The sequence below is a fragment of the Mytilus edulis genome, chromosome 13 (genome assembly GCF_963676685.1).
Source record: "Mytilus edulis chromosome 13, xbMytEdul2.2, whole genome shotgun sequence".
Classification (NCBI taxonomy): domain Eukaryota; kingdom Metazoa; phylum Mollusca; class Bivalvia; order Mytilida; family Mytilidae; genus Mytilus; species Mytilus edulis.
In genome coordinates this window covers 45,152,220-45,162,504 of record NC_092356.1, presented here as the reverse complement: position 1 = coordinate 45,162,504, position 10,285 = coordinate 45,152,220, and positions in this window count along the sequence as shown.

Genomic DNA, 10,285 nt, shown 5'->3' with positions numbered 1-10,285 from the left:
GTACAGTTACTTTGATGTTACTTGTGGTATATGCTGTATTGTTATATCTCCAAACTCTCAATCTTCCATCTGTTACATGCAGAAGAAACCGGCTCTTGTCTGAACAATGGATCTTGCACCAGATCTTCAAGTTCCAACCACAACGAGCGAAGCACCATACAAAACGCAGTTGTTAATGTCGGTCAGTTAACATTGGACGTCTTTTAAAAGCTTATTACCCATCTTGACTTCAGTCCTGATTTTAACCGGTTCCTCACAGTTGATAGCTGTCTATGAATTAACCATTCTCTTTTATGAACAGGACTTGTTGCGAATTACATTCGTCTAGACAGGCATTGCAGTACCCTGTCTTCACGTTGGGATGTTACTAATTATCTTGGCAAGTCTTTAACGTTATTGGTTTGAATGTGTTTCCGCACAAGTCTGCTGACTACAGTATAATGGTAGCCTCTCTGACATCCAATAGCTTATATAACCCTGATGTCGATAATCGTCTTCGTACCAGCTTCACAGAGTGTGAATAAAATGTTCAAATCGCCGGACTTAAGTACTCAAATTTGAAGCACGTGAAAACTGCATTTTATAATTTGAATGGGATGCCTTGTTCACCTGTAGGATACGTCGATATCTTGATAACCGGTCAAACCTGTATGTTCACATCTTCTTAAGGAACATTGATCTTGTTGAAATCTATGTTTATATTCAAATTGGCATTTTGTTAACAGTTAATTTATAATTATATATATAATTATAGCTCAAGTCAACACAGAAGTGCTGACTACTGGGCTGGTGATACCCTCGGGGAAATAAATCTCCGCCAGCAGTGGCATCGACCTAGTGGTTTCAAATAAACTCATCATAAATACCAGACGCGCGTTTCGTCTACAAAAGACTCACTAGTGACGCTCGAATCAAAATAATGGTTGAAAGGTCAAAATAAAGGACGAAGTTAAAGAGCATTGAGAACCAAACATTCATAAAAGTTTTGCCAAATACAGGTAAGGTAGTCTATTCCTGAGGTAGAAAAGCCTTAGTTTTTCAAAAACTCAAAGTGGTGTAAGTTACTTCATAATTAAGATCATATCAATGATAAATCAAGTCAACACAGAAGTGACGACTACTGAGCTGGTGATACACTCGAGGAAATAAATCTCTACCAGCAGCTAATGGCATCGAATCAGTGGTTGCAATTAAACTCATCATAGAAACCAGGATTTAAATTTTATATTTACGCCAGACGCGCGTTTCGTCTACAATATACTCATCATTGAATGTCATGTGAAGTGTCATGCGAAGGGCAAATAGGCGCATCGTTTGCGCAAGGCGCCAAGAGGTACAATGTTTAATTATGTCGAAAGGAGCTAAAAGGAGTAGGTCTAGTAAGACCCCTTTGTGAGCCCAAAATATAGCAATTTTACAAATTTGTTAAAATGTAAACTTTTAGTTATTTATTGAAAATGAGAATGCTTCTGCTTCATAAATATGGACTGTTTTTGACAACACAACGCATATATATCGGGTACTAGCATCATCAAGTCATGCTAAATTACCGATTAAACTTTGTAGTTAAATTTTAGACGGTTTCCGGAAATAAACGAGCACTTTCAAGACTTTGGAAGAATTTTGGATATATAACTGGATAGTTTCGATATAGAAATTGAGGAAGTCACAGGTATTTTAGATTCCGTGTCACAGAAAAGAGAAATTAGAAGGTCTTAATGATAAAATTGCAGAAGCTTGCTAGGATGAAAAGGTAGTGGAAGAGATTCAGCAAACAAATCAGAATATGTTCGTTAAGATTAAGAAATCCGTCAAATTAGATTTTTTTATTCAATCCTCACAATCATCTAGTCATAATATACCCGTCAATACTACCGTTTTTCATGATAGCAATGTTACTGCCTCTAATACACCCATATATATCATAATTTCACCTGCAGACAATAGTAAACCCGCAAGTGACTCCTTTTCAATAGCACCCGCACGCCAATTCGATTGATGCACGTCGACATCTCTTGTTCAATAGAATGCAGCATAGATTCATACTATTTATATAATCATCAAGAATATGGACCTTCTAGAGAGGTTAGTCATTCCCCGTGACACTCCTCATTATTTTTCACTAGGAATAGGCCGACTCCCTGTTTTTTTATTATTTTTTTCAAATTTTGAGCTCTAGTTTCAGATATTTGAACATATCGATAGCTTGCGCAACAGAAGCGCCTGTATCGCCTCTACAAGACCTATATAGTTATACCCCGTGACACCCCTCATTATATTTCTCTAGAAGCCCTGGAATATGCTGACCCCGTCTCTGCATATTTGTTTGTTAGTTTATTAAACAATGACATCAAAGGTGCTATATTTTACAGGGTACTACTAGGACTACTTTCACAAACGTTTTAAATTGAAGTGGGTGCATTGGTGGCTACACCTGCAAATAATCCATTGATAGATGCAGAGTTATTGTGGTACTGAATATTAGCCTAAAAAGAGATATGACTTGTTTTATCAATGGATGGGTTAAAAACCATTTCAAAATTGAGTTAAAAGTGCTATATTTTAACGGATTTTCTGCCTTTTTGAATATTTTTTGATTTAGCAGCCGTTGTTGTCTTATTCTGTTTTTTTGTTGGTTTATGGATATATCACCTTATTGTTCGCTGGCTTATTGTTCGCTAGCTATTGTTAGCTAGCTTCAGCCTGGTGTTTGTGCTTACACATAGCAAATGTTTTGTGATTATGGTGGCATGTACAATGAAGAAATTATTAACTTTGCGAATATGGTAGCTGTTTTTTTCTGCGTTTTTACTCCATTCACTGCTTTTTTTGTCTCCATTCACGTCATTTGGTATCTGCGGTTAGTTGTCTCATTGGCAGTTATACAATAAGTGTCATGCCAAAAAATGACTTACATGTTCCCGGTAAGGTCCACGTTTATTATTATACCTTACATATATTTTAAACAATTCTATTGGGTGAAACGTTATCACGTGACATGGAATAATTCAGTTGTTTTTCATTCAATTGCAAGGAAGGACGAATAACCCTAAACATTTGCACCAGCGGTGAATAACCCTATTATTCACCGGTGAATAACCTTTTCAGTTTGTTTATTTGTACTTGAGTTACCTCCCATGAAAATGACGTCCCAGACGTAAATAAACAAAATGGCAGCGTTCAAGTTACACTGGAAGCCCACCGAGAGAAATGGAAATAAGGCAGTGGTCATGAAAAGAGTGCCAGCAGCCGTGTCTCTTATAAACGGTCCTTTTCAGGGCCATCAATATTTTACAAAAAGATTCTACCTTTGTTGTACATTCGAGAAATTCTAGAACACAAAGCCGTTAAAGGTATTTTCAGCTTGTGTGTTTGTGTTGACTGTTGTGTAAAGTCCAAAGAAGTGTTCGAAAGGCCTTTCCAATGTTAGTTCGGTATAATAAAACAATTGTGGCCCCTTAGAGTCGATGAATATCCAAAATTGTCAACCCTTAAAAGTTATTTCACTTCGGGCTGCGCCCTCAATGAAATAACCTTCTCGTGTTGACAATTTTGGATATTCACCTCTTCAACGGGCCATAATTGAATAATGGTCGCACATTTTCTTTAAATTTTAAAACTGATATTATTTAAAAAACAAACAATATTATTTATTTACTCACATGAAACAAACCGGGATGCAGTATTCATTACGTAGGTGTAACTGGACGATATTTATCTTAACGCACGCAAGAACACCTGTATCGTTTTAAAAGACCCAATAAATTCAAAAGTATCATTTATCACCATCTTAAGAAGCACAATCATCCTATTAGATATTTAACAGTTCAACCTTTAGAAGTAGTAAATAAGCAGCCTAGTGAATCTCTTTCAAAGTTTGTTCGATCACGGAAAATCATTGAATTAAATTGGATTAAAAAATTTCGTTCTCATGGACGTAGAAAAAATCGCAATCAAGGAAAATTTCGGACCAACAATACAAATATTTCGGACCTAATTTCTATTTCAAAAAACAACGGCAGACATTATCTGTTAACCAAGCTCTGTTCTTTACCTATAAATAAATTAAATAAAATTTTAGAGGATTACAACAAAATTTCATATTGCAGTCCTAAGTATGAAATCGTTCAAATTATAATGGCATATTGTTATTCTAAACTGTTTCCAAAAATTGATCGACCTGAAGATCACAAAAAACATTTCATTAAAATAAAGTATGTCAATAAAGGTTTTTGATTTTGTAAATATTGCCGGTATTTTTAACGACCATTCTGTTAAAGACCAAAATCCTTGATATTGTGATAATACTGAACTCCCTCTTATTTGTTATATTTACAAGAAATCTACCCGGAAATATGTATTTAATTATAGCCAATTGTGTAAAGATGTAAATATCAGTGAAAATACACCTATGTCATGTAATTGCAGTAATTCCGAATACACTTATTGCCCCATTTCCCATGTCATAACAGGATATCTTAACATCGTTCGCGACCGAGAGTTAAAATCATTCCTCAGTAAAGGACCTAAATATCGTCCCCCGTCAATTATAAGTTGGAATGAGTGTCGTAATATCATCCACGACTCACTCCGTACCTATTGTTTGAAATGGGTAAAACGGGAAAACCATGACAAACAATCTTTGGACTCTTTTTTGAATTCAGTAATGAAGATATTTGATATTCGAATACAACATTTTAAAGAACATTTAACTCTTAACAACAACCATAAAAACTTTATTTCGCGTATCAAACATAAATTAAAAGAACTAGCTAAGGAATTAGTTTTGTCCCGGCTGATGAAGATGCTAATAATATCATTATTGTTTGACGAATTAATCCAACATTCCAACTAACTTCATTTTCAGAAAACGACAGCTGTTACAAACACAAACTTTTAGCTACTTCTTTACAAGCAGAACCAAATACATGAAAGTCCCAACTATGTACTGGATTCCGAAGCTACACAAAACACCTTACAAATATAGATTTATTTCATCTTCATGCCATTGTTCCACTACTAAATTGTCTATGTTCAAATAAGGCTTTTGAAAAGAGTGGAATTAATTACTTTTGGAGTGTCAAAACCTCGTTGGAAGTACTTGATAAATTGAATGCATATATTTGTGATTTTGAATCTTTTCAAAGTTTTTGATTTTTCTACCCTATATACCACTTTGCCTCATATTTTCATTATGTAAAAATTCACATCCGTAATTAACTGGGCATTTAAAAAATCAGACTGCGAGTACATATGTTCAAACTCTTTTATGTCATTTTTAGTAGCAATAAACTAAAGCAATGTGTCAATTGGACATGCTTTGATACTATATATGCGCTTGAATTTTTACTTGATAACATTTGTGTCCGCTTTGGAGATTCCATATATCGTCAAGTTATTGGAATTCCAATGGGGACTAACTGTGCACCACTTATTGCGGACCTGTTTTTGTATTGTTATAAGTTACAATTTATGACTAAAATTAGAAAAGACCCATCGAGACAACATTTGATACAAAAATTTAACAAAACTTTTAGATATTTGGATGATATATTTGCTCTTAATAATGACGACTTCAGTATGTATACTAAATAAATTTATCCTGTTTAGCTTACTTAAATTAAGCTAATACTAACAATGACCACTGCCCTTTCCTCGATCGTGATATCTTTATCGTTAATGGGAAGCTTAATACAAAAATTTATGATAAAAGAGATGATTTTTCATTTCCTATCGTTAATTATCCATTTTTAGATGGTGACGTTCACTTGTCACCATCTTATGGTGTTTATATATCTCAACTTGTACGATTCGCTCGTATATGTAACAACGTATTAGATTTTAGCGAGAGAAATTTATGTATTACTGAATAATTATTACACTAGGATTTTCAATATCACAAACTAGTCAAAACATTTACTAAATGTATCATCGGTATAAGGAAATAATTCGTAAATATAAGTCAACATGCAGATATCTTAGGTGTTTCACATCCAATCTTTAATGGTAATATTCTTTACAAAGCACACAAATGTCAGTATTCACCTCAAAAGCCTACAAAACTTTAAACAGACTAATTAAGGAAGGCTATAGTTACGATACTGTTGTCAGATTAAAGCTAGATTGCATATTTTGGCTTTAATATTGATTCACTTATAGGTTCTTTGCATCGGAACTAAACACATTTATTTAAAAAAAAAAACAGTTGTTGGCATGACGCGGGTTATATTCTTTTCATATATTTTATGATAGTATGATACTAAACCCCTAACGGGAGGGATTGTGCCTGATATTCATATGATGAACACATAATCTTTCAATCAGTTTAATTGAAGTATGGAGCTGGTATATATGTCAGCTAACTGCTAGTAGTCTGTTGTTATTTATGTATTATTTTCATTTTATTTATTTTCTTTTGTTACATCTTCTGACATCGGATTCGGACCTCTCTTTTGAACTGAATTTTAATGTGCATATTGTTATGCGTTAACTTTTCTACATTGGCTAGAGGTATAGCCTTTGGTAGTCTTGTATGATTTTTAATTTTAGTTTCTTGTATATAATTCGGAGTTTGTATGACGTTCATTATCACTATACTAGTATACATTTTTTAAGGGTTCAGCTGAAGGACGCCTGCGGGTGCGGGAGTTTCTCGCTACATGGAAGACCATTAGTGGCTTCGGCTGTTGTCTGCTCTATGTTCGGGCTGTTGTCGCATTGGCACATTCCCCATTTCCTTTCTCAATTTTATACAACTGCTTTGTATTTGACCATTGCAAAACTCTTAAATTCTGAAATTTCAACCCCTTTAAATGTGAATAGAACTGCAAAAGACTTTTGATTAGTGTTGTCAACGGTTAACCGGTTAACCGGTTAATCGGTCGAACGACCGAATACCGAATACCAAAAACGCTAACCGGTTAACCGGACTTTTTTTCAGTTTTGATAGATTTTATATAAATTTGTATTGAAATTATTAAAAGGTTAGGTTTTACTTAAAAAATGTCGTCGTGGTAATTAATTTGACTGTAAATTGATTGCTATTGTTAATCCCATCAACATAAAATTAATTAGAATTTGTCTCTCAGCTCGGGACAGGATCAAAGAAACATAATTAGTATACTTGTTTTTTTTAGCAGTAACTCTAAATCAGTAATGCGATTTAATTTTACGATTAACTTCATTATTTCGTTTCTGATCTAATATTGTGTAAACCTACATCTAAATGTGCAACCTCCGTCCAGTGGCGGATCCAGAAAAAAATTTGGGGGTGGTCCCAAATGAATATTGAATGGTATGAAAAAGGTTAAAAAATACCTTCGACATTAGGGAAGATCATGAATTTGGACAACACCATGCAATGCACATATTCCTAGGTAAAGGAATTTAAAGACATGTGAAACTGATTTTTATTTAAGACTCTATACAATATCTTGCAATCTAAAATAGCACAACATACAACTGTCATCTGAATTAATAGGCAAGCTGTAAACAAAGTTAAGCTAAAATGTTCCGAATCGGTAAAAATAGTTCTACGTAAAATTGTTCAAAATTTACTAATTTAACAAAGAGTCGTTTATCAGGCCATTCAACATCATACGTCGCGGGTGTTTCCTTGCAAAGTTATCTATAATTTGTTTTATGTTTAGTTCCAAACTGTAGTGCACATGCATCAACGCATTAGTCCGTTTAAACGTGATTGTCCCATAGTTGTTCTCAGGTTGGTTTTAAAAAGTGATAACTCACTGTTGGATCTCTCACATTCGCAACTCGTCACCCCCATGGTAGCTATGATTTTTAAGATAACAGAAATATTTGGAAAGTCTGTTTTGCAAAATACTATCAGAGCACCGGTTACAGTTTCTGGTTTTGAAAGCATTGACCTTGCAAGTTTTTTGCCACAAACGCAGTTCGGACGGCATTGTAGATGGACTCGGCAAATCAGTATGGTAAAAGTCTACAAAATGTTTAATTTCATCAAATGTTGCGCTTTGTACAAATGCCGGTACCAACTTCAGTGCTTGAATTGCTGTTGATGTTGGGGAGAGAGGGGGGGCTCAAAGAGATAAATAAACAAATTTAATTTAATTAATTCATAATGATTGTTCTTTTTCAAAATGTACATAAATGAAATTTAAAACCGAGACTCCGTTAGTTGAACAATGCAATTATATATGGAAATTTCAATTAAAAATACAAAAATAATTTGTATTTACCTTTCAAAATAAGAAGTCAACTTCTTCATATTGACGAGATGTTTTGACAATTTAATTACATGTATACAGGTGAAACGCATTGATCCGTATTCTATCATTGTGACACCTCCAGGTATCCAGGTAATCCAGAACCAATTAGTGCGATGAAAGGATTAATCTTAAGTGTTAATTTGTTAATTAGCTAGTTATTGAAAAAATAGACACTTTAAAAAAAAAGTTGAGGTTCGTCATGGGGGTGGTCCGGTGCGCCGTGGGACCACCCCCTGGATCCGCCACTGCCGTCGTGCAAGGCTTAGTCTCACTTTAAACGAAATGCTAACTCAAAAATTGTGAAATGCAAAGCAATGTGAATGTGCTCATTGCATACGTGATAGTAAGAGTAACATGCAAACAAAGTAAAGAAACAGGCCGTACGGTGACCTATAGTTGTTGATTTCTGTGTATTTGTGATCTCTTGTGGAGAATTGTCTCATTGGCAATCATACCACATCTTCTTTTTTATAATTAATCACTCAAAATGAAACACTTCACATCATTTTCGGAGACAACAGGTGAAAAGGAAAGAATAATCATTTTCAAACATATTCAATTCCACGACATCAAATAGTTTTTTTTTATTTCATTTTTCACACATCTTATATCCATGTGAAGGGTGCTATTGATAAAGCTTGCAAGCACCAACTCAAACTACCGATTAACCGGTTAATCGGTCGAACGATTATCCGAGTAACCGGTTAGGCAAAAGTGTACGATTTGACAACACTACTTTTGATACAGCAGCTTTTTTGATAAAAAAAAAATGTCATAATATGAATGAAAAACACGTTCCTTGAGGCCTATCATGCACAAAAAACTGTGTTCATAACAAAGAGTTTCATCCCTGTTGATCGTTATTTATGCATGCCCATCAGTGGGAGATGCATTCAGTCAAATTAATATAGTAACAATTTTACGAATTTTCTTAATATTATTTACAAACGGTTATTGTTTTTGACATACACATATACAGTAAATGCTGTATATTTTACACTACATAATATGATGTACAATGTTGTCAAAAAGCAACACCAACAAAGAGTAATTTTTAGTTTATCAGAAATATACGAGTAAATCGTAACCGAAGGCTCATAATTCAATACAACAGACGCGCTTGTCATCTACATAACACTCATCAGTTTCGACCATTCTGTAGGATATTTCCATTTTTCTACAAAATTGTTCTTCCCAATTAGAACCATTATTAATAAATGACAAAACTTTGCATATGAACTGAAACATGAACTAGGGCTGTTTTTGATTAATAAATCCCCAAACATCAGTTATCGTTGTTAGGTGTCACCGTGGTATCCGGTGGTTGCTATCATTCACGTCATTTGGTATCTGCATGAGAGCAAATTGTCTCATTGACAGTTATACAACTCCTTGGTATTTGACCAAAGAACAAAAAATCGTCCTCTTCAGAAAAGTAACACGAGGAACCATTTACTTTGTTTTAGGAAAATATGTTTTATGTACGTAATCCCTAATTAACTAAAGAGATGATTGAACTATGTTGTTTTGAGCATTTAAACAACATGCACAACTTGGAAGACCTAAAATACTGTGGATTAACTTTTTTTGTTCGGTATGATTAGTTACTTAGTGTGTTAGTGACTTAATATGGAATTTATTGACCCCGTATATATCATATTAAGTCACTGGCACACTATGTAACGAATTAGTCTTACCGACTGTCTTTATTTGTTAAATGTAGACTAGAGTTGTCTCATTTGCTATCATAACACATCTTCTTATTTCTATATTAAAGTGTTCAAATGTTCAATTTTAAGAACCTTCTTCAATTGGTGTGCCCTTAACAAAATAATGCAAACACTAACTTTTTCTTATCAACAACCTTAATATAACAATATTAAGGTGGTACCTAACACTACAGGGAGATGACTCTATAAAATCAGCTAAACGTTTTAATTACTTTGTGTTGTTAAGGGAATATTAAGCTTCTCAATGATCAAAATAAGTGTTTGTCAAACTGCTATATAACCAGTGTAATTTTTCTGATAAAACGGTTG